Source organism: Scomber scombrus, chromosome 10 (genome assembly GCF_963691925.1).
Source record: "Scomber scombrus chromosome 10, fScoSco1.1, whole genome shotgun sequence".
In the NCBI taxonomy this organism is placed as follows: domain Eukaryota; kingdom Metazoa; phylum Chordata; class Actinopteri; order Scombriformes; family Scombridae; genus Scomber; species Scomber scombrus.
Genome location: NC_084979.1, coordinates 3,928,137 through 3,954,765, shown reverse-complemented (window position 1 = coordinate 3,954,765; position 26,629 = coordinate 3,928,137).

The following is a 26,629-nucleotide window of genomic DNA, read 5'->3' as shown; positions in this document are numbered from 1 at the left end:
CTGTATCCCTTCAAATGCTCCTATATCGCAATGCTTAAGGTAAAGATATTGTTTGTCTCGTTTGTGTCCATATCAACAGCAATATTGAGCACAACAGCTGCCAAAGCTTTGGGTCCATCTTGTAGGTCCCTTGGGCTGCCACTTCTTTAGCTCCAAATGATTTGAGACGAGCCCCATATATTTCTGGTCCCCATAACTGCTATTTTAATGTAACAGAGTGGAACTTAATGTGGAGCGACAGGGGAAGAAATATGGGGCCGCACAATAACAAGATGCACACAAGCCATGGATGTATTCATGTACTACTTACTTACAATAATTACTGTACAGATATAAGAGTGGTATCAATCTTCTCATTTAACTCTTGGCAAGAAAGTGAATAGCCAAATTTCCCAAACTTGCTTTTCAGTTCTTGACACTGAAGTTTTGGCGTACAGCATTTCTACTGTATTTACATCACTGGTTCTATATGTCTCAGCTTGTGTCTGGTGTTTAGAACATAGTACAGGCTAGTAATTTGTGTTACAGGAGGATAAATGGCAGCCCACATCTGCAGAAAATAGACATTTTTGCTTTCAACATGTTTTTGTGTCTTTCTTATGTAAGTAATATGACAATAATTCAATAATAGGTACTGAAGCTGGAAACAACCCTTTATACAATATTATTTTATAGTGTAACACTCTGTAGCTGAAGGGTCCGTACTCGCTATATTCAAAAGAAGTCTTCAAATATAAGATGACTGTAACATCAAAAGTTTTTTCTACAAACATTAATATTTATGCTAACAGTATTCAGAGAGGTTGGCTAAAATGTTGACTGAGGCTCATTTAAATTGTAAAGTTTTATAGCCAGATATTAATGTTGCAAAATTCAGTTGCTGGCATCTTGTTCACAGTGATAGATTACCTTTACTAAATGAATCAGAAGTCTCCATAGTAGTTGTTGCTGTTTGGTATCGACTTGGGGTGAATAAGCCCGAGAGGTTTAGTATGTGTTTATACCTGCCACGACTGACATTAAGAGGAGAACCCTCCAATAAGAAGTGATTAATCTGCTGTTGCATTCAGTATCAAATACATTTATAAATTAAATATAATGGTGATTTTTTTAAATGCACATCAGCTCAATAGTTTTTGCTGATTTTGTTCCATTTGTATCTACACAAACTCAGATATCATATTATTCGGCCAATGTAAAAGTCAGAGACGATAGCTTGCAAAGATAAATTGTTATTTGGATCACTGTAATGTAGTTTGACTTGCTAATAGTGCGCAGCATAAAATGTCCCAACTCTAATCACTTGTGATGGTGACTATATTATATCAAGGGCTGACAGATCACCACTGTATGTTGCCGGTTGATTTAACTGACACTGATACAAATCACTATTTTCTGACATGAGTTCCACAAAGACGACAACCGGCCCCAGAGATTCAGCAGAGTGTTTCCATCAGTGCACTCCGGGGTTGTTCTTACACTGGCTTCCTTCACGGATCACTATCTTTCTACATTCTCAGGGGTTGTTCAGAGAAATAGATCACAGTGCTTGAGCATGGGCGGCTGCAATGAGCTAATTTTATGCATAGCTGGTACATGTACCATGCTGCAATGAGAACAATAAGTTGCTTCTGACAAGTACATTTCTTTTTTTTAAATTTCTAAATGCATAGTGACATCACAGCCATACTAATAGAAAAGTATATTTTTTAAATGCAATTCAACCTGTAATCTGCATCTGCAATCTGCAATTATTATTATAATGTTTGTTTTGTTGCAGGTGTATCACATGAGGTAATCAGATGTGCTGTGGTCGACACAGGTTCACTCAGTTCTTTGTAACCAAGACTCCCTCTGGACCCAAGACTGTGAATTAAATTCAGGGTTTTGTTATGTCCAATGCCAATGTTCCTAAAATTCTCACTTTTTTTTTTTTACAATTTCTGGGCATGGCAACTGGGGTATGGCTACGGTTAGGGTAAGATTGTCATTGCGATAATTAGAAAGACGAAACATGATTGCGGTGCAAACTCAGGTCTGCAGTTCAGTCCAGAGCTTTATTGTCCCTCAAGGGGAAATTTGATTTGCACTGACAGTACAAAAAACAACTAACTCAACAATAATAAATTAATAAACAGTGACATAGAACATCATCGCAGCATACTGCACAACCAATCTTGATAAGAAAGCCAGACTAACATCCACCACCTTGATCTCCACACTCTCATTTTCAATCTTGCTACGTGATTGGGCCCGCTACCTCTTGCCCTGGCACTCAGTGTTAGTCCAATGCTGTGGTTGACACAGGTCCACTCAGTTCTGTGTAATTAAGAACCCTGTCTGGACCCAAAACTTGGTTTCTATAACCCTAACCCTAACTCTAACCTAACCCAGGTTTTTGTTATGCCGAATGCCAATGTTTCTGACTTTTTACAGTTTCAGTGCATGGCAAGGTTAGGGAAATTTTGTGGTAATGTCAAATAAATATGGTTAAACAAGGTTAGCTTAAGGTTAGCCAACTAAATCACCCTGTTTAGGTTATGGCAAGAATGTGGTTACGATAACTGGATTGCAGGTATGTGAATGTGCCCCTTGATCTCCACACCATTACTTTCCACCTCGTTACATGATGGACCCACTTCTTCTTGCTCTTGAACTCAGTGTTGGCATTATACCTGAATTGTGTATTGGCTTCTATTCAGAAGAGGCCTTACTGTCCTTGGGTTGCTTTCGTATTAGGGTCTCTTTGTTTGAAAAATCCCTTGGTACACATTAGGTTTGGGTAGATTTTCTATGCGCCTGTTTTTCATTGGTTACACTGAAATGTTCATTTCAAGGTTGAATTATTACCAGACCATCAGGCCAAAAATACACCTAAAATATGTCTGTGTTGCTGCCTATCACCTGGTGTGAATGAAAACAAATGAAAATGTTTTTTGGCTTCTACAATCTGAATAATCAAATTATACATAAAGAGCTAAGGAAACCTTTGCAAGGATTTGTAATGGGGTTTTAGTATGTTTCATTTGCAGGAGTAAGGGTAATGCATGATCCCATTGGTATTAAAATGCAATCTGGAAAAGGGCTCATTTACACAGTTCTATGGCCTCCAGTGGTCTGGCTCACATCACCATTGGTTTTCAGCCAGAGTAAGCTATATGAAGAAGTAGCTCCCACGGGGTAGAAACATCATGACTCTCTCTGACTTTTGCCTCACTGAAGGACTCCGGCACCATCCACTCTCATCTGTCATTATTCCACTTCATGATAGATGAAGAGACGACTATAGCAGCATTCACAGTAGCCTCAATAACGACTGACTCTCTGCATCAAATAAAAACCACTTCCAGGCCAATAAAGTATAACATCTCATGAAGCTGAAAGTGAAAGTTCAATAACTTTACTCTCAGATTTTGCCTTTATACGTATCTTCATGGGTGAATCTCTGCTATTTCTACCCACTCTAATCTCTGTCGCTTCTGCTTTCCCATGCTGTCAAAGTTGTTTCCATTATCAAATTCTGACATCAACACATCTGAGTATGTTGATGTGATGACATTAACTCAAAGCACTGTTGGGTTTAACTGTAGCCTCACAGAGCTGCTTGCATTATTGCAAGTGACTTTACCTTTCAGCTTTGCAAAATGAGATGTGGTGATAGTATAGAGCAGGGGTATTCAATTAAAATTCACTGAGGTCCAATTTGTGAAAATGTTCTAAAGTGAAGGTCAAGAACATCTTAATGTTCGTGTTTTTTTTCAGTAGCTTGAAGTAGCATTGTAGTTCCATCAGCATCTGTGTATAATGGGTAGATTGTAGACGGTCAAATAAACACAGTCGAATTAATTTATTAGTATTTAAACTCAACTTGTGAGATTCAAATAAATAATAAAATAAAGAATAAGATAATACATTTTCGTCTTATATGAAATACAGAAAACTTTTGATTGTGTTTCTTAAATGAAATGCTTAGGTTTAGAAAAAATAAAAAAGAATCCCTTATACTTTTAAACTTAACTTAAACTTAAACCATAAACTTAATTTCACATCTAATAACTTTATAACAAAACATCTCAACACATATTAACTCTTTTCTCCGTGTGTATCTCACTGACAGTCGAGTCTCTCCACATGTCCGAATGCACGGATTTGATTGGCTCATTAGCGTCACATGAGTACAGTAGCTGCGCCCGTTAAAATAGAAACGCTCAGACAAAATTTAACAATCCTCAATATTTCATCAGTTATACGTCCGGGTCCGGATATATACAGGGAGAGAGTATAAATTACAATGTATTTAAAATGGGGTATATATGAACTGTGATTGTATTGTTTATTAGGTAAAATTGATTGTGTGACAATATTAGTCCAAGTGTGTTTATGCACTTGTGTCTCTATATAGTCGCTTTGTGGACATTATCCTTAGTTTTTGTGACAAAACCGGTGTCCCTATAAAGTAAGCCATTCAAATTAAGGTTGAAGACCTGGTTTAAGGTTAAGAGTTAGGGTTAGGGTTAGTATTAGTTATGATTAGAATTAGAGTAAATCTCCAAAAATGAATGTAAGTCGATACAATGTCCTCTGAAGTGACGGAAACATGACTGTGTGTGTGTGTGTGTGTTTGTGTGTGTGTGTGTGTGTGTGTGTGTGTGTGTGTGTGTGTGTGTCCATGCGCATGCATGAGATAATATGTTCCTTAGCCTGAAGGGCATACTATTCTTTGGCTGGTTTCATCTCCTAAGTGATGTCACCATCCCCTCTCCATTTAATCTGAGTCCCTCTCTACATCTCTATCCCTCCTTTTCCATCCCTTTCTTTCTCTATCTATCTCTCTTTCAAGGCAGCACCTTTAACACCCCAGCTATCACCTCTTATCACTGAAAAAATGTCATAATGAGAGTGTTGGATAATATCAGCGTATTTCTTGCTCATACACATCACTCTGTATCTCTTCACAGACTCATCCATCTTCCTAGCTATTTTTGTCGTTTCTTGCTCCCTTCAATTCATTTTTACCCTTTCTCCACCTTATTTTTCCCCACTCACTCATTCCTTTGGCCTCTCTTTCCCTTGTAAAAAAAAAAGGCTATAGTTGAGTTAAATCATTACACCTTTCTTTTCTTTTCTCTTCTCCTTGACCCCCAAGTGGTTTCCTCCTGATTTCTCAGATCAGCATTTTATTACCCTACGCTGTTCGGTTCCCTTTTGTGAGGGGGCAGGGGTGGGGTTGAAGTGCCAATCCCACAATCCTTCACTCCAGGGGTTGGGGGTTGCGAAGGGGGAGTACATCTTTGGCGGACTGTCCTTCAATAATCACTTCCTCCTTTTCAGAAACTGAGTCAGCATCGGATCACCTTTAGAGAGGAAGCTGTTAATGGACTCTGCTCATTTTAGACCACTTCATACCAACGAGCTGGAATTGGAGAACGCAGGGTGACACACACACAAGACATGCACAAACATACATGTCATCAAGTGCACACTCAGACACACACACACTTAGCATTACTCCAATGAAGCAGAGGGTTCAGTACACGGCCTGATCAATCACAACCTTTCACAGGAAACTAATACACTTTTCTACAGAACAACAAAGACTAGCAGCACATGAATCAGACATGCCAACGCACACAATGGACACAGAAGACTGAAGCAATCCTAACCATTAAGACTGAATATATTATCAAGCAATCTAGTTCTCTGATTTTGTAGATCCAAGGTAATTTACCTGATCTGGCCATGCATTCCTGGCAGATGATTCAAAAAACAGATGCCACTATCTTAATAAATATGTAAGGCAAGTGTAATTTAAATGTTCATTAGGAATCGATAACTAAATTTGCATTATCCAAGGTCACCCATTGATATGTATTGAAGTCAGTGCCATCTTTTCCGTTTGGAGGACTTCTCAAGTAAGAAGTGTTTCCCTTTCACGCTATTGAAACACACCCTGCTACCTCGGACCAAAGCTAACGCGAGCTTATCGCATTGCAGACTTGTGCTAACATTTGCTAACTAACACTGCAGGTATTGTTATCGAGTATCATTAAACTCGGATAAATATTGCAACGATATTCCGACTCAGGAATAAAGAGACCCAAAGGCAGGGAGAAAGCTGTCAGTCACAGCTGTCAATCAAGGCCCACACAGCAGACATCTGAACTACTATTCATCTTTATATCTTATTAACAGAACAATCATTTCCAAAATGACCTCCAGCACATTCATTAGAGGGTCGACTTTAGAGATTGAGACTATAATGACTTGTTGAAAAAATTGATTGACTTAGTGTTTCATGAGAGAAGTTGATGTTTTTTGAATGGGAGTCTATTGGAACAAGGGATCTTTTGGAGCCAGCATCGAGGGACTGTGAGTGGTATTGCACTTGCAAGGGATTGGCTTCAATTTCAAGCTGTGGTTGTTGGTGCTTGATTAAAACACATTTCAACCATTAACAACAAGGCCTTTTGAAAAATGTATAGGTTTTTAGCAACACAACCATGCAAGAACTGTCTAGGTGGTTCACCAGTTTGGCCCAAACTAAAATATCTCCAACTATAAGATTAACATGAAACTATGTACAGACATTCATGGTGTTTACTTAATTAAACTGACTGACTTTGGTGGTGGCTTGACCCATGAGGTTGACATTTGTGGTTATGTTTAAAATGTGTCGACAACTAACAAAAGTAATATGGCCATCTCATTTTAGAGCCATTATTGTGAAACTAATGTGCTTTGTGCTGTGGACCAATGTAACTATTACACATTTTGATGTGAGACTGGTTTGGATTGGCTCAACAATCCTAGTGCACTCACCAAGTACTTTACTAGGAACACCAGCAATGCAATTCAATACAACATCTCTGCCATAAATTTTACTTTTACGAAGCTTATACATTTAACAGCTTTTGTTGACATTGGCAGAAAGGTGAATATCCTATTTTATGTTTATTATGAAGGTCATGTGTATGTGTGTGTGTTTTATATCATTCAGTAACGGCACAGTATATTCCTGCAACTTGTGTGCCTACTACTTTGCTTGTATATCCACCTGTATATATTTTAAGTCTACATGTCAGTCTGCTACACATCATCTTTACATTGTTTGTTATTGACAACCTGTCTGACCTGCATGGCCCTGTGTGCCTGCAACAGACAGTTATGTAAATAACTGTATAGTATAGTGGCTTTATGACACCGTGGCTTCCTCTCCTTTAAATAGGAGGGCAGGTCACTTTGTTCAGGAGTTGTCAGCATGCCAGATAGATAGATAGATAGATAGATAGATAGATAGATAGATAGATAGATAGATAGATAGATAGATAGATAGATAGATAGATAGATAGATATATATATAGAGTACTGTAGTTTGAAATGTAACTTTGTGGCAATCAAGCCAAAAGTCCATTCATTAGCTGTCTGTAGCTTGTGGTGACAGGCTTTGTCAAAAGATTGTGCCAAGATTGAACTTAAAGTCCCATCCATTGGAAACATATTATAAATTCTCTATTGCTACAATATCTGCAAGTGGCCACTATAGTATGGTTAAACCTGCAACAACAACAGATTAATCTTTTTAGAGCCACGATTGAGAGACCTGGTGTCTCATTACCTCGTCTCTGGGAGATCTTTACATCAGGGGAGAAATTATTATTAAATTATTATTGCCTTATATTAGTTTTGATTGGAAACAGAGGAAAAAACTGTGAAAAAAGAAAAAAAGTAGAAAAACAGCTGATGACTTGGATATTACAGTTGGATGGCATTTCTTTACAGGCTACGTTTGATAACTTGTCAACTGTTCAAGTTGAAGATATGCTACTCAAATCACAACGTACTCACTATGAATGTAGGGATAATGTAGGTAAATTACCTTCCCACCAACTTCGCCAGACATCCTCAATTCATCAAATTCCTCAAATTCAAGTTCCTATGGGTGTAACAACTTATCCTCTGCTAATTAGGCTGCAATGCCTCTCTCTATAGGAGAGAACAGTCTAACAGTCAGCTGACCCTACAGTTTTCAACTCTTTTTTCAGCACTCTTACCTTCCTTCCATTGTTATAGCTTCCAAGCTTCAATTAGAGGAGCCCATAACAATGGAGAATTCATGGGCGGCAGGTGCGGTGCAGTGCTCCAAGTGTCCCCGGACCAGATGGGTTTCCTGTCAAGTTTTACTGGAAGTTTATGGTTAACTCTAATTCTACTGACTGATGTACCTGCATGCAGTATATTTTTTGTCACATCTCAAAGATGCTTTATACTATCATTCCCATGTTTTATGACTGTCAATCAATTTGTTCCTAACGACTTCATATCAATGTTTTCTGTTTCTGTTAATTCATCCCGATCCAATTTGCAATTTTAACAGATGGAACTGTTCACGTTTGCCAGGGGTCCTAATTTTAAAATATCACACACTATCAGGGAGGGTAGGAGTTTTGTTTTTGACATTAATAACATAATTAAGAAAGTGTTGGGAAGAAAGAAGTTTTGAAATAAATTTCGCTATGCCAGTTGTTTCTAACAGTAGTTTATTTTTGGGGTTCACAGTGACCCCAGTTGGTAGTCCTTGTATGCTAATGTTGGTAGCATAAGGATTAAGATAGCCCCTCTCCTCATCAACATGTTCACCTATTCATTGGACACTGCCTCTCTCCCTCAATCAAAGGCCTCTGTTTCATTAATAATAAAAGGCAGGCTTTATTAAAAAATAAACACACTTTTCTAATGTTATATGCTTATTAAATGTTATGTACACCCCCTCAAACTCAACAGACACTAAACTTGTAATCTCTTTAGATGCCACAAAGGATTTCAACAGAGTGAAATGGGGTTATCTTTTCCATACAGAGAGGTCTGTTGCTGGAGCCTTCTTATTGTACACCTCCACACTTGTATCCGTCAGAACCACTCTGACTACTCTCTTTAGAGGCATGAGACAGGGATGCCTGATGTCCCATATGCTTTTTGCCATCGCTATTGAGCCCCTCGCTATTGTGCTCTGATTTAACCCTTGCATCACAAGTGTGACCAAGGATAGCATTGAGCAGAGAGCATCACTGTATGCAGATGACTTGCTTCTCTATGTTTCCAGGGTTAGGTTTAGGTTATTGTGTCTATACCTACTGTGCTCTCTGTTCTTAACTCATTTGGTCTCATGTCTGGCTACAAGCTGAGTTTTAGCTGCAAGCTGTAGCTTGCAAATGCACACTTCACAACAGCCAAAAAGACTAGCTGTATTACCATGGTTATCTGTGAGTGACTGAGTGCCTGAGTTAGTGAGTGATGAAGTTACATCATTGGTTAGCTGGCTGAGGGTTGGTTATTGCACTTTCAAAATGAATGATGGAAGATGAGGACAGCACCATGGCACAGAGTGACTGTCTTCCCTGCTCTGAGCTCTAACCCGGGATTTCCACCCGGCATCGCCAGTTTTTCTCTGTCCTTTGCCCGGTGTCAAACCCCACCATGATTGGCAGCGAAGCGGAGCGTGCTGTGCGAGAGAAATCTGCCTTTTAAATTAAGTTGCACTGTTAATACAGTAATTGCGGCAGCCCAATCAAATCAGAACAAGTGCCTTTAGGCTACCGTAATTACTGTAGTAGCAGCACAACTAAACGGCCTAATTTTGTTAACTTGCTCAAATGTAGTTGATTTGGTCATTTTCTTTGATTTTTGTGCTTCTATTATGGGTCAGTAGGCTACGTAGATAAATGGTGTCTTTATCTGTCTGTTTTATTTGTGTTGAAATATGATTGGGAGGCTGCAGGGGTTGTCTTATTTTGGCAGTGGACCGGAAGTTTTATGCTGATTCTGTGTCTGACTTCCTGTCTGGTGCGATCTGCTCTGTTGAGCTTGACGTGATTTGGAAACAGCTCTGTCAAAAATAGAACTGCTGCGGATTCATAGCGCTGCAGCGTGGAGAGCCGCTGCTGAGATGTGCTGCGGTGCTCCCGGTGGGGTCACTCTCATTGATTAGAGTGGCAGCGATCAGCTCTGGTGACCGCGGCGCAGCCGTTCCACGCCACTGACGGACCCGGTGGGAATTGGCCTTAAGGCTCTCAGCTCCAGTGTTAAACGCAGGGAAGTCGGCTTCTGTTTAAACAGATGCCTACCAGTGTCTTTACCATCTCCCCCTCTACCATCCAGTGTGATCGACTCTCCAGCTGTCAGCAGACAGCAGCTGACAGGAAAGACACTCCACAGTGTATTAATACCAGCACACTAGCTTTTTATTTGTCAGACGTTGTCACATCATAAACAATGAACAACAACCTTAAAACATTAGTTTTACAGGTAAAATATGATACTCATGTAGGCTGTTATATCATTTTAGTGTGGGGCAGCTGCTCTGCAGTTGCACTTAATTTGACTTACTACGATAACTGGTTGGAGATGAGCCTCCGGAATTCCCACCCAAAATGCTTATTTGTAATTACTGTTTTTACCATATATATAATGTTTATATGCCATTATTACATTTTAAAAAATCATATTGAATCAATTTGTGAAAATACTGTTTACAATGTGGAAAAACACCAATAAAAAGGGTTTGGAAAAAAATGCAATGATTTTTGTCCATTTGGGGGACAGCAGAAGCAAGTTATGCTCACAACATTGATATGTCATTATCTTTCAAGTTGATATGTTGAACTTTATACATCCAGCAGTTTCTCAACATTATCATTCATTTGGAGTCTTCCACCTTGTGAATGTAAGTTCAATATTCACACTCTTTTAGCTCTGTTTCTATGTTCACCAGCTAGTTGCTAAATGTATCTGTTATCTATTTGGTGCAGTAGTGTGAAGAGTTCCTTCAAAGAGCACAGCCTCCCACCAAATCTATGGTATGTAACTATTTGCTATAAATATCACTACACAAGTCTCTGACTGAACTAAGGTAAGTTTAACGTTAGGTACAGAGCTCTCAAGTCTCACGCATTGACCATGAAACACACCCATTTAAAGCAGTTCACACGATCACACGCCACACCAGACATTCATTAGTATTTCTTGTTGATTTGACCAATTTTTACATTTGAGAGCAGTAAAAACATCCTAAATACTTTTTACTTTGTACTTTAGAAATATTTCAACTTTTTAAACACATTTGTATGCAGTACTGTTATATTATTCTTCACATTTAGTACAATAGATTGTTTTTTCTCCATAAACACAAAGTATAAAAACTGATGGATAAACTATCTCTGCTGTCTGAAAGCTTCATTAAGGATTCATCCGTTTATATGTGACTGATTATGTATTCATGAATGGTTTGTTGTGCAGATATCTGGTAGACAATTCATTTTAATTAGCTGAATTAGGCTTTTATTGGATTAACCCATTATTTTCATTTCTATTTGTGCTGGTCAATTATGAACAGTGTAAAATTGAACTGGTTTTTAAGTAGGAAAAATAATTGGGAGAACAGGATGGGGCCGAGGGGCCACTGCGGCCAAAACCCACAGAATTTCGAGTCTCTCCGGCCCGAACAGATGTAATCTCACTCCAAACTTTTTATGAAACTTGAGAGCCCTGGTTAGGTAACTAAAAATCGAGCTTCTGAAAGTCCATTTACCCACCACACCAGTCCTCCACACATTTTTCACAACATTATATGAACACTACTTCCTGCACTGAATGTCAGCACTAAATTTGAAATTGTGAAGGAGGAGAAGGATGTGTCCAATATAGAAGACATTCCTACATACTGGGCTGTGTGATAAGATCAAAAGTTACAGAACAGCTGAATGGACCTTTTTTTATAGAGGCATTGCTACTGTACACTACCAAACAAACTACTACAACTAACACAACTGTAGTTATATGTCTGTAGTTCCAATAAACTTCTAAAATCCATTGGGCTTTAAAATGGGAAAGGATAGTAGATGATTTATACCTTCTCAGTAAATGGTTGAGATGTGAAGCAATGAACTGAATGAATGAATTTTGAATGAATTGAATGAATTTTGAAAAGAACAGAACTCTTCAGGCCTGAACAAAGAAGTGTTGCTCCTTACTAACAGACGCACTTACCTTCACCTCTGACCTCTGTGTGCAGAATGGAAAAGTCGTGCGGACACTGTACATCTAAAGACAACGTCTCTTAGTGAGCTGCTTGGCTCTATTGATTTTTAATCTCCTAAAGCACTGTGTCATTATTGCGATAAAAACAAGTGTCCCCTGCTTTTCCTTGATGATCTCTCTAATGTTTATTGACAATAAGAGCAGATTGAGTTTGTGTGGATTCCAGCGTCCCCTCTGTCCATCACACCGCGTCCATACTGTAAGTGTTACTCTATTAGATGGATAGATGGATGGAGCATCACTTACATGTGCACGTGCAAACATACACACAAAAGCATATTCACATTCACCTTCCTCTGCACACATACTGTACTTGCACATATGCACAGACTCAGCGCTCTCCTATCCCGTCCCCGTGGATCGACCTCTGCTTTGCTCCCCGGCCCCTTGGCGCTCAGGACCCCGCGCCTGCCAGCGGCAGCACTTTAGGGTTAATAAATGGAGCCCAAATGGATTTGACCTCCAGAAGAGACACAAAGCGATGAAAAATGGCACTTTGACACGGCACTGATACAGGGCCTATCACCGTATGGCGACCTTGATATTTTAACCAAGTGCTTTGTGAGCCATAATTGACTTCCCCCTCTAAAAATCTATCCTCTCCTAACAACCAGACCTCTCTCTCTCTCTGCCCCCCCCCATCCATATGTTATAGTAGATCACTGCTCATATGTTGGAAGGGGCTAGATTGATGTTACTGTTCATACTAATGTTGCTATGCACTATACAGGCCACTACATACATCAAACCCAGAGGGAATGAGGTACACAGGAAGCCCTATGTGTCTCAACAGTTTGAGGTGGCTTTCACTTTACACTGTATGCTCAGGAGACAATGATGAAGACTAAATCAAATCACTTAGGTCAATAGAATAGAGTAGATATTTCCTAACTGATGTGAAATTTTTTGATTCACTTTAGATAGATTTATTGTCCCCAAGTGAAAATTTGCACAGAGTAAACCCAATAGATGGATAGTAACATATGCATCAATTACTGCATACTGTACATATATGCAGCCAAAAAGACTTATACATAGTGTGATCTCATGATTACCGGGCTAAAGAATTCAAAGCTGTTATACAAAACTTCTGTTCAGTTCAAAGATTCATGGTCAGTGAATATGTGCAGCTCTTTGTTCATTTGTTCACATCACCATTCAAATGCACATTAGTAAGTTGCTTGCGTGTGCAGTTTCATTCAGTTCAATACTAAATCTAGGCTTTTTTTAAAGGTTGCTTTCGAACATGAAGTTGGGAGACTCAAGAGAGATGGATTAAAACACGAATTAAGCCCCGTTCTGACTGGATGTATTAAACTCAGGAAGGTGGGGTTATTTCAAACATTACCTGCACTGGTCAGTGATTTTAATCCAGTCCAGAGTGTGTATGTGGGTCATTTTTCATTTCCACCACAGTAATAATTACAGCTGCAATGACTTAATGTTGTTCAGTGAACTTGCAGGTTCTCCTGTAATTTAACTGTATTTTGAACCCCAACAGGAAAAGCTGCTTGCCCTTCTACTACAAAAATGTTTTTGCTTATCTGACAGATGAAAGCATGCAGTCACCATCTAAATTGTGTTAGCTTGCTAATATTAGCTATTTATAAATGAATTAATTACAAAATACAGATGACGCTGATGAAGATACCGGGATAACGTTTATTCAATATTGCAAAAAGTTCAATTTTGCTTCAGTAAAAAATCCAGTCACAGTGTTAATAGGCTAGGAAACAAATTTTTTTAATAAAATATGATTAAAATTAAATTATTAAAATGTTGACCTTACACAGCTCCTCCACACTGTGTTCGTCCACAATGATACCCAGCCAGCATGTTCATGTGGGCCCCATAAGGGTTAAACATGGGCTGCAATATTGGTCCCAACAGGGTTTGTCTGCAGTTTCTATGGTGGCCCCACCTGAGTTTGCCTATATGGGGTTTCAGGTGGGACCCAAATGGGTGAGTTACACATGTGGGGCCCATGTTTCCAAAACAATATGCGGCCCATACAATTTGCCCTGTTTATGCCCATGCCCGCTTAGCACACTTACATCTCTTATGGGGCTCATACAGTCAGCCCACATGGGCTTCACATGTAGGGCCCATGTTACTGAAACCATGTGGGACCTGGAAAAATTTGCCTAGTTCAAGCTCATGCCCAATCAGTACCCACATAGCCCGCATTTAACCCACGTGGGGCCCACATTAACATGTTGGCTGGGAGCTGCGAAAACAAGACCCAACTTTAAATGCAGTCCTCCAGGAGTGCTGCTGAGAGTCCTGGACCTCCTGAATGAATACACCCCCCTCCCCTTTCTCTATCTGATGGAATAATCCCACTGGACTGTTTCCAGGCCCCCCAAATCATCATCACCTTCGACCCTACATGTAATGGTATTGCAATCCTTTGTACTGTTATATTAAGCCTCTGAGCTCGTAACCTACAAGTGCTGGATGAAAGGTGTCATTTAAAAAAAAAAATCATATTATTGTATGTTGCTACTATTGAAAACACTTTCCTGTTTTCAGAAACATGGGGACCATGAATATCTGCACAAATGTCCAATACGTGTTGAGATATTTCAGTCTGGACCAAAAGGTAGGCCTGACGGACCTACATAGCTTTCTTTATAGCCAAGGTGTGGCTAAAAAAGACTAAAGGTTCAAATCTGGCGGCAGAGGCTGAAATATCCTGAATTTTATTCTGTGAGAAGGTCAACTTCTAAAAACACTGCATCTTACAATTTCCTCAATGCAACTCAATAGAATATTTCATGAGACCTTCACTGCCTTCTAAATGCTCACTTCAATCAAACCCCAGACCTGTCCATTAGTCTTAAAACCAAGCTGGTATCATAGATGACATCATCATCACTATTAAATAGCATGCTTAAACTTTTTACACATATAATAACAATGTCCTATTTAATTATATGATAAAACGTCATATCTTGCCTATAAATACATAACTAGATTAACAAAAGATATCCAGTTAGATATTTCAGCAGTGATGCACCTGTTGACTGGCTGCTGCTTTGAAACTGGGTTTCCAAAAAAAACTACTTCCCTTTGCTGCCTCCCTTAGCTCTTCCTCCATCTGTTTTCACTGCCTTTTTGTGATTGGTTTGTTTTGGGGTTTGGGGACCCCCAAAGGGAGGATTAAAGGTGTGTTCAAAACAGGATGCTTTGTGCAAAGTCATTTTGGGTGAGGTGCTAAAGGAAACAGGAAGACCTTCACTGCCTTCTAAATGCTCACTTCATTCAAACCCACACCTGTCTTAAAGTCTTAAAGTCAAGCTGGAATTATAGATGACATCATCAGGGTTATTTTTTTGAAATTTTAATCCCCTGTTCTCTCTGGGTGAATATCTCTCCTCCTGATCTCATATGTGAAATGTGTAGTGCCCCCTTTAATGTTAAACTGAGTGATCCCATCATTATCGTTCAATGCGGCCTTGAACAAGTGTTTTACACCACTGCTTTCGACAACACTTGAGGGAAGGTACTGGTTTGGTCAGTAACGCCGGTCATTCGGTAATACTCGGCTCCATCTGTGACTGAGAACCTGAATAATGTTCGCCGTCGCTGTTTGAACAGAGTCATTGAGCAGGGTTGTATAGTTAAGACAGCTGACTGACCAAACGCCATCTACGGTACAGCAGCGTAGCGCCGAGAGCAGAGAGGTTGATCAGTAACGAGGCCGTTTCGTTTTATCTCATTAACCGAGCGACGCCGTTACTAAACTACGAGACGCTTCGCTTGTCTCCTGCAGTCCAGATGACTACATCCTAATATCGGTTTATTTAGACGTAATTAAAATCGGAAACACCTTATAAAAGTTACTCCTAAACTCAACGTGAGCTATTCGGATAAAGCTTTTCATTCCTCTCATGCAAACATCCACTAGGCCGTAACAGCGACTGCGAGGCTCCCTAATGGGCTTTGTGTTTCGAGCCAGGATGGATGGCGATGGTTACCGTTTCACACTGTAACACAGCTAGGGCATGGACTATAATTTTCATGATAATTGCGTTAATACCTGTCATGATATCCCCTATTACCACAGCAGTAAATAGAGCAGAGGTAGGAATTATCGTTGTTAATTAGAAAACATGTAGATCAGCAGCATGAAAGAGAGCACTGTATATCTCAGCTTAATGCAGAGCAGAGATCACCTTTATTGTTATGGGTGCATGAATGTGCCTGTGTGTTTGTGTGTGTGTGTGTGTGTTGTGCGTGTGTGTACATCTACAAAGACAAGTTGACATGCATGAGTGCACCTTGGAGTTTCTCGGTGCATATATGAGCTACAGTTTGGCGTTTTTATGTGTGCCACTGCAGAGCGTGTGCAGATCGAGTGTGCACATACGGGGACATGTGTGTGTCTCGCAGAGCAGGTGTGTGTGAGAATGTGACACGGTGTCTGTCCCCCCTGTCCTCTTCCCTTTTCTGGGCTGGTTACTCTGGGGGCAGCTATAAAAGGAAAGGGCTCTGTCAGCCTGTGATGTAGCTGGCCGTGTGCTACTACTACACACACACACACACACACACACACACACACACACACACACACACACACACACACACACACACACACACACGTACACACACACACGTACAAGCTAAGGATAGGGCAGCAAGAGGATATGGGCCAAAGGACCAGCTGAGTTTACTAAACTTTCACAGGAGACTAAAATAGGTCCTGCCAATTTGTAGGGTTTATAGCATCCGAGTATGAGTGTGTGTATGAGAGAAAAGGGAGCAGTGAGTGTGTTATGTCACATTGTACTCATGAAGAGTGTAAAAAAAAAAAAAATGCAGAAAGTAAGCAAAAGAAAAAAGGAAATAGGGAAAAAGATACATTTGAAACTAAAAGGATAAACAAGAAGCAAAAGAGTGACTGAAAGAAAACATGATAGCACTCCTTAGCAATGGTCAGGCATGGGAGGAAGAGGAAGATGAAGATGTTAAGGTGAAAGGAAGAGAGTGAAAAGTGTAGAGAGAAAGTCAGAGGGTAAAAAAAGAAGTGGAGAAAAAAAAGAGGCACATTTGAAACAAACAGAACAAGTAACGAGCAAAAGAGTGAATGAATAGACATGTTCAAGTCAAGAAACAAGGAGGAAAACATGATAGCACTCCTTGAGAATGGAGAGCAAGAGAGAGAGAGAGAGAGAGGAGGGGGGGGAGTGGAAGAAAGAGGGATGAGATGGAGTCATTGAGGGAGTAATAGGTTACAGGGTTGCTGTTATCAGCCGAGTGATTGCTGTTAAATTAACTTTTGTCCCTCTGGCTGTGATGAGACAGAGTGGATGTCCCCACCACTTCTCTCTTCTTTTTTACTCGCTCGTTCCTTCTCCTGCTCCTTTTTCCTTCTCTCCTCCTTTCACCTCAACATCCCCATCCTCCCTCTTCTTCTTCTTCTTCGTCATCCTCCTCCTGTCGGTATTCCACAATTCCACAACTTAGTCGAGGCCAATCACTCATGCATGAAGAAGACAGTTTGACTGATACCAGACCTTCAGCAGCCAATCCCTCTCTCCCTCTCTCCCTCTCTCTCTCTCCCTCTCTCTCTCTCACACACACACACACACACACACACACACACACGCATTCTCCTCAGAATGTTAATGCTTCGATCTTGCCGCTCACGTTTGCATGTGCCAAGCAGGCAGAGGGTCGGGAGGGCCAAGCACAAAGCAAACTGCGGCTTAATAATGCCTATGTAACCTTGTCCTCAGGTGATTCTGTGCTACACAAACGATGACAGCAATTCAATGCAACACAGGTAAAAAAAAAAAAAAAAAAAAAAAACGTTCTCGTGGGAATTGTGTGCATTATCATCTCGCAAAAAATACATTTCACTACCACTTTTCATGTGGCTTTATTTCCTGTTAAGCTATATCCACTGTAGTCTGTTACTGCAGGGAAAACACTGTATATACTGCACAAGAAATATTACACACAATTTCATATACTAATACTCTCCCAGCTGCTTATTCACAACTCTTTACTAACTAAACATTAAAGATTACAAATAATTACTTATTTAAACTCTACAATAAATATTGTTAAAGTGCACCCCACACATACTGTATCGTCTCCATGCATCCCCCTGATGTTTGTACATTATACAATTGTACTTAAACTTTTTACACTTATAACAACAATGTCCAATTTAATTATGTGTTAAAATTACATATTTTGTCTTTAAATACATAACTAGTCTAACAAAAGATATCTAGTTATAGTATCTAGATATTTGGTTGGTTGCTTTGGGGGTATTGGGAACCCCAAAGGAGGGGTTATATGGTATTGTAAGGTCATTTTAGGTAAAGTGTTGAAAACAGGACGGTTTGTGCAAAGTCATCTTGGGTAAAGCGCTAGGAAACAAGAAGCCAGTCTGACTTTTGGAAGGTTGGGGATAAGCCTCTGTGGAATGATAAGAGCAATAGACCACTGTGTGCAAAAGCCCAACGTCATAAAAACAGGAAATGTTATGTTTTTATAAATATGAGATGTATGATGGATTTCTTGGGTTTCTTGCAATAAACCACTTCAATTGTACAAGTCAATGCATAAGTCTGATTTTTGTTAAGATACAACAAAGATGGTGTCAGTATGAACATTATATCATTTACAAAATCTCCAACTTACTAGTTGTAGAATAGGCTATAACTGACCATTTATTACACTTAAAGCAGCATAATACTATGAGTCTAAGAGAGAAAGTTGAGGAAAAAAAGGTCCAAAAGTAGAAAAAAAAACCTGGACCAAACAGCATGAAAATTCAGAGTGTGGATTCAAATCTTTGTTATATTAGGCAGTAAAGGTGTCTTCATTATACACGACCATACATATAACAAAACAAGACCAAGATAAACACATAAAAGTCATGTTATGTGTCATATATTGACACATAAAATAGAATTTACTGTAAAAAAAAAAAAAAAGTAAAAACATCAAATCAAAATCTTTGTACTGGGGGCATAGCCAAAACTGATGCATTAGCGGCCACACCATTGCCAAAAAAAAGGGGGGAAATCGATGCATTTTATCTCATCTGTGGAGTTATACATGATATAACTACAACTTTTAATAACGTTACACCTCAGACAGGATGATAAGTCATTTGAATGTAAAATGTTCCCATTGATCTGTGGTAGGAGATACCTCTAGATACCTCTAGATCTTTCTCCCACTGTGACTTAATAGTTGTACAACATGGTGAGATAATAATTTATACAATCTAGAAGCCTTTCCTTTACCTTTGACTGCCTTCGACAATTTATTGTTTTTGTATATATACACTATAGTTTCTTGTTAGCAGAGTCTTTAATGATAATAGTGCTAGTGACATAATTATTTAATATGATTTTAAGCTGTATATATTGAAAATTCTTTAGCTACACCCCATGGATAGATAATCAAGAGATTATCAATATTATATACTTTCAGCTTTGATTTTTTGTTCTAACCACCTCCACCTACCTTCTCTACAATGTCTCGTGTATGCCCATGATAGTGTGTATCTACCATTATTGGATAGATAATATGAATAAACATTAGGTATACCTGAGTCAACCATCTTTCTAGAAATGGTCAGTTTTTTCAGACTTCTTCCAGGTTTTCTATCTTTCCACAAAAAAACATAGTAAATAATTTATTTCCATAAACCACTGCTGTGGAAACTTGCAGAGATGAGGAAAGATAATCTCAGGAGTATGTTCCTTCTAATTACTTCTGCTCTCCCCCACAATGATAAAGGCATTGTCATCCATCTCTTAAGATCTTGCTTTATAGTTTTCAAAAAGCTTAGGTCAATTCAACTCATAGATCTTTTCAGCCGGAGATCTAATTATGATACCGAGATATTTCATCTCCTCTGTCTTCCGTACAATGGGAGTAGAAACTGAATCTGTTGAGGACGTAAGCACAATGGCCTGACTCGTATACCAGTTAACCTTGTAACCAGAGTACTGGCTGAAATCATCAATGGGCTTCAAAAGCTGTGGGACTGAGTCACCTGGGTGGGACAATGTTTTTAAAAAAAAAATGTAATAAGTGTAAAGATTAGCTTTAAAATCACTCCCAAAAAGGCAGATACTGGTTATGTTTGGATTGGCTCTGATGGCATAGGCTAAAGGTTCGAGTGCTTTGGATGGCATAATACTCACGATGGGACCGCCACTATTTCAGCCATAACTCTAATGGGTGTCACCTCGAAAATGGTCACATAGTTTAGTAATTAAAGTTACACAATAGCGTTTGCCCTGCTTTATGTTTCAAGGATAGAATATGAGAATCTACTTCTGCTGAAAGGGATATTGGAAAAAGAGGCTGATGTGAGAGAATATGGAGTTATAACTGACCAGTGTGATGTGTGTAGAGGTGTGGATGGCTGATTTAATGAGCACAATGAACAATAATAAGGACACTGCGCTCTGCCACTTCTGAGAGGCTGCAGATTTATCAATATATCAGTCCTGCTGCCTTCAGATGCTGCAGGGATTTAATGAACTCAAAGAGAAGCTTTTCATACAGTATAAAGCAGTTGCGGAGAACATATACTGTAAGAATAGCCCACAGTGAAAGTTGACCGAGAAAAGTCATCCTTTATAAACAACAGAATGGGTATTCCCCAAGGTTCCGTCCTGGGTCCACTGCTTTTCAGTCTATTTATAAATGAGCTGCCTACATGTTGCTCAGACACTGACTGCCAGCATTATGCAGATGACATGATGATATATGTACCAGCAAGGTAATGGAGATCCTAACTGCATACTTGGATGATGTCTATCAGTGGTTGCAACATAATCATCTTCTACTAAATTTGTAAAAAAAAAAAAAATGTTTCTATGAAAACAGGGCTCACTTAAAAAATGTAAAATCATATAAAGAATGAAGAAATAGATGAGATCAATGATTTCAAACTCTTAGGAATAATCTTAGATGCACAACTCAAATGTGATAAGCGTGTAAAGACAATTTGAAAAACAGTGAAGACTAACTTTAATTGTTTCAAATGAATCAGACATCACAACCCACTCAGACAGTCCAGGTATTTATGCACCCTATGATTTTCTCTCATTTGTCATATTGTATGACAGTATGGACTCAAGCATTACCATTTAAATTTAAATTCAGACAAACACTGACAACACTGCCAGATACTGAAAAGATACAATCTACTTATCTTTGAGAGTTTTACACAGTTTTATTTTCTCAAATTACTTTTCCGAATGTACCAACAGTCTAGCCCCAGAGCCTCCCTCCAGATATATCCAAAGACAACACAGTAAGAGTAAGTAGGTGAAAGTTGGTAAGTTGGTGAATGACTGTTGTAGATGTAAAATTGGGCAATCAGCTTCCTCTGTAAAGGGCGTTCGACTTTGGAATAAACTGAAACACTGAAATCAAATTAATTCCAGGAACAAAATCTTTTCTAAAAAAGGTTAAGTGATGTCCAAAGGGAAACCAGAACTATACCCATTTTTAGCTAATTGTACACTAAATCACTATATTTGTGTGTGTGTGTGTGTGTGTGTGTGTGTGTGTGTGTGTGTGTGTGTGTGTGTGTGTGTGTGTGTGTGTGTGTGTGTGTTTTTTTTATTGTTCTTCCATATCTGTAGTGTATTGTGGTTTTTTAATTAGCAGTGGCTGTAAACTCTCTGTGCAGCACATCAGTTTTCATGTCCTGTATTGGATTGAATCATCCCTATCCAAAAATGTAAATAAATAAATATATATTTGTTATTCTCAACAAGTCCAGAAATTACAACATCATCTCCCTTTCATTGTCAGCAATTAACTTTAAAAAGGAACTTTTTTTTTTTAGAAATCAAAATGCATATAGCAGCACTGCACTGCTGCCTGGGGCTGCTAACACTTGGCTAACCCAACTTTGCTTTCATTTCTGTGATTCCACCTGGTTCAAATGAGCGTGTTGTAGCATTGAAACATCACATGCCAAGACTTTAAATAAGAAATGATTTAACACCGCTTCACTTTATTCCACACCTCATTCACATTCCATGATCTTGTTTCGATGTATAAATTTAGATTCTAAGCCAACACTTAAATACCAAAACTTACTTCTAAATTATTTCCCATTGATACTAAGCTGGCTCTGAAACCTCATGGGAAAAGGAAAAAGGATAAAAAAAGAAAACAATAAAAATACAAAACACAGAAAACATATTTCGCCAGTAGGCAACACAAGTGACAAAGAATAAGGAAAAACAAATTCCTCTTCTCTCCATGACCCGGCAGTGACTGGGTGAGGGGTTAGTAAGCCCAAGAGGCGCATCTAGAAAATATGCTGTTTTAATTTGAAAGATTGATGGAGCAGAATAGCTCAGTAACAAGAGAACAATAACTTATAATTAGTTGACATTAGCGGATGCACGATTCGCTCGCCTTCAAGACGCTTCTCATATTATCTCATTTGGTTTTTTTTACAAAATCATACTGCTGGAAGTATTCATTTGTTAGAATATCTTTATCTTCAGCAGATGAATGTGAAAACAAACAGAACATACATCATCATTCTGCAGTGAAGAGAACAACATCCAGCTGAAGGAATAAGAAAAAAAACACATTTTTAAGAGGAGAGAGGCGTTAAGTTAAATTTGGAATGCAGGTCTTTTACTTGTAATGAAGTATCATAATGATGTGCTGTTACTACATTTACTTAACCCCTCACACACTTTTCATATTCAGACCATTCACAGTATTCCTGTCTCTCATAAGCACATTTCTACACAACAAAAATACGTCATCAGTCACAGATACACAGCAAGATGAATCCTTAGAGAGAGTTTATTACTCAGTTCTTACACTAAAAACATGTTAATGTGAAGAATGTAACAGTATGTTTTGAATTTTTGAATAAATATGGATTAAATATGGATTATTTTAGTTTATTCTGGATCACATTAGGGTTAGGGTTAGTCATCGAATATCAGACTATGAAGTTAAAAATATCGAGGGTGTTTAACAGCTCTTAAATGTATGAGTATGTAAGGGTTAAATAAAGGATTTGAATACTTCTTCCACCACTTATTATTGAGTATGGACAACAAAACACAAAATTACAATACAGTACAGTTCTTATAGTGATAATTCACAGCGTTGTGTTTATCGACTACGGCCATAATTACCCCAGAGACCGTACTACTGTATGTATTCAAATATGGATAACAACAAGAAAAAACTCTGTACAGCTGTGTGAACAAACGCATAGCGACCGCCCGTACAATCAGAGTGAAACACTGAGACAAACAAGACAAAGGCAACAAAAAAAAAAATGCTGAGCGAGAGGGAAAAGTTTGCCTATTGCTGTTGTCACTCCTGTCATCTCTCTGTGAATCTGCAGCTCATTTATAATCTCGGCTCCGTTAATAATCACGGGGGGGGTGGGGGGTGGTAGGGGGGGGGGGGCACGGCGCTGTAATGTTTCATAAGGCACAAAGCAGATTTTTGACGTCTGCGTTTTCTCCACGAAATGAAGCGCTCACACCAGGAGGCTGTACCCCCGCCAGTTGGGACAGATCTCCTGCAATGCAGTAAACAGGCAATGCAGATATATACTGCCCCTATAGAGGCACATGCACATACACACACACACACACGGAAGTACAGTACATGCACACAACAGAACACACTTATTCAAGCACATAACCGTGTGCACCTACTCGCTCGTGACGGGGGAAAAAAGGCACAATTGCACACATTTAAGACCCATTTTTTTTTAAATAAAGTAAAAGTCGCAAATGTTTTTTTTTTTACACTCTGCTTCCCACAGTGATGCAAACTCTTCCCAATTACCGGCTGGTTCAAGCTGCATTCTGATTATAGAGGCTATAACAACTGCGGCCCTCCCCTGCCAGACTCCACTGTATTACTACAGCTCACTGAGCTGAGTTCATCTACAAATATAATCACAATATGATGTAGAAATTCCATGCATCCTGATCTTCAATTATTGCGAGCCAAAATAAAAACGCCTGATATAAATTGTTGAAATGTATCCTGTGATGTATTGCTTATAATATCTTTACTGCATGTGCATGAGTGTGTGAGTGAGTGTGTGTGTGTGTGTGTGTGTGTGGATGTTGCATTTTAGTGCTTTTTTAATATTTCCATTATAACCTTTTGTTCGCAAATTGTTCCTGATTTCTGTGCAGATTCAGAGTGACTGTGAAGACAGAGTGTTTGCCTCAACGAGAGTGAGAGAGAGAGAGTGAGAGAGGGAGAGAGGGAGAGAGAGAGAGTAAGAGAGGGAGGTGGAGGAGGAAAGACCTTGGTGGGAAGCAGAGGGCGTCCAGGAAAACATCAATGAAACTCAACTGATGAAGGCTAAAACTGAGTGAGAGCGAAAAACCTTGACTTTGACGAAGAGTTGGGCAAAGATATAGCAGACTTCAAAAACAGACAACGAGAGAGAGAGAGAGAGAGAGCGAGTGAGCGGGGGTGAGAGAGTGAGCGAGGGATGAGGGGTGAGTTGGTGGTGGGGGAGGAGGGATGAGGAGGCATACAGAGAGAGAGTGAGTGATAAAGACAGAGATAGATAGGTGACAGCCAGAAAGCATAAATAGACAGGCAGACTAGCAGAGAGAGATTGACATAGATGGATAGTTGACACGGAAAGAGAGATGTTCATTTGGATGGACCGTATGTCGGTATCAGGGTCAGGGGCTGTCATCACTGGCCACGGCCCAACGTCAGCACAGCTAAGTCAGGCACAATACCTGAGCCCCTTAGAATGGCCCTTCCATTCTCTGTGTATGTGTGTGTGTATTTATGTGTACAGGGCATTTCTATCTTTTCCGGGGCCTTAGCAAAATTTTGTTTCCCCCTCCCCTCTATATGCATAGAAATGAGACCAAATGCAACTTTTTTACCTTTCACTTCCTAGATTTTGTAGAAGCATACATCAGCTGCTGGCCAATCTCATGATGGATACTGATTATGGCAAGAGCGCTGAGGATGCTTGGTTATACAACCCCTGCAACGCCTAATAACTGCAGGGTAGTTAAACGAATATTGGACCAGTGTCTAAGTTCGAAGGGAGGGGTTGAAGATAAGTAAAGGACTCAATCAGTAGCTGCTGCCAGAGGTGAGGTTCAATAGTAGATTGTATCAAAACTTTTCTTATGTAAGAAGAAAATAAAATGATACAGTCTAGGAGACGGTTTCACAGTAGGCCTGGACCAAAATCCATAATTCTATACAACATTCCAGCAGATAAACATAGCTTTAAAACCAATAACTTAAATAATTTAACTCTCTTAATAAACCATATAGATGTCCTTAGTTCCTGCAAAGCAAAGCTCCTTCAATTCTTTGGTATGAACAAGTTTCCTCAATCCTTTGTTATAGTCAGTCTATTCAGTATTTAGGTCTAGTTCAGTCAGTTTTGGATATGGTCTTATTTCTGAGGTCAGTTTAGAGTTTAGTAATAATAAAAGGGATTGAAAGGTTTGTAAAACCATCTCCTTCAACAAAGAGAGAATCCAGAATCCAAGGTCCAAGGCCTTGTATCTTCAGGGAGTCTCATAAACCCAGCCTGTATAACAACATGACTATTATTTCAGGTTAAGTCTCCATTGTGTATGGCCATAATAAATCAACACATCATTAAACTCTCATAAACATAATAGAAATTAAATGAGTTCAATATTTCTAACTGTACATTATCTTTTTTATGAACTGTGTTCTCTTCATTTTAACATCAGTCATGAATTATGATTATTAACCATTTTAACATTTTAGAAATAACATCACATGGATTTATTGTATTTCTAACGATGGACTGAGGTACAGTACACTATTTATTTCTTACACTCATTATAGTCATTATAACAGGTGTAACATTGAAGTGCTTTCACTTCTATATTATCTCCTTTTGCACAAATATAATTGTTAATCAATGTAGAGTATGAAACCGTAACTGTTATGATTCCATGCACATAACACAATTATGACATCATGCAAAAGTACTTAATTAGCAAAAAAAAAAAGAAAAGAGTTACATATTAAAAATCAGGTTTTTCATTCAGAGTAAACACCACTGAAATATCCTCTTAACTTAATGTCAACACTGTATTTGTAGCATACAATATCTCAGTTCCACATGTCAACCAGGTCACGCCTACTATAGTAGAGTTAGCTACACAAGATTAGCTTAAATCATGACCATGGTGGACATGGCCTCTCCCTGCTAAACCTGCGCAAATACGACAAAAAGAAACTGTGTAATTCAAAAATTATCCTCAACAGGGACGATTCTAGGATCAGACCTTTAGGGGGGGCTCAGCTGCTATAATGAGAATGTGACATACAATGCCCTGCAAGTGTTCAAACCCCCTGTTAAACTACTCATTGCACTGAATAACGTAAATTACAACAAGAAATATTAATGGTTCAGAATAAACAATCACAGATTTCTACAGAGAGGACTCTAAGATAGTTAATGAACCCTGAGACAAAGATGATATATTAATGACAGAACTATCCTAAGTACATTAGACCT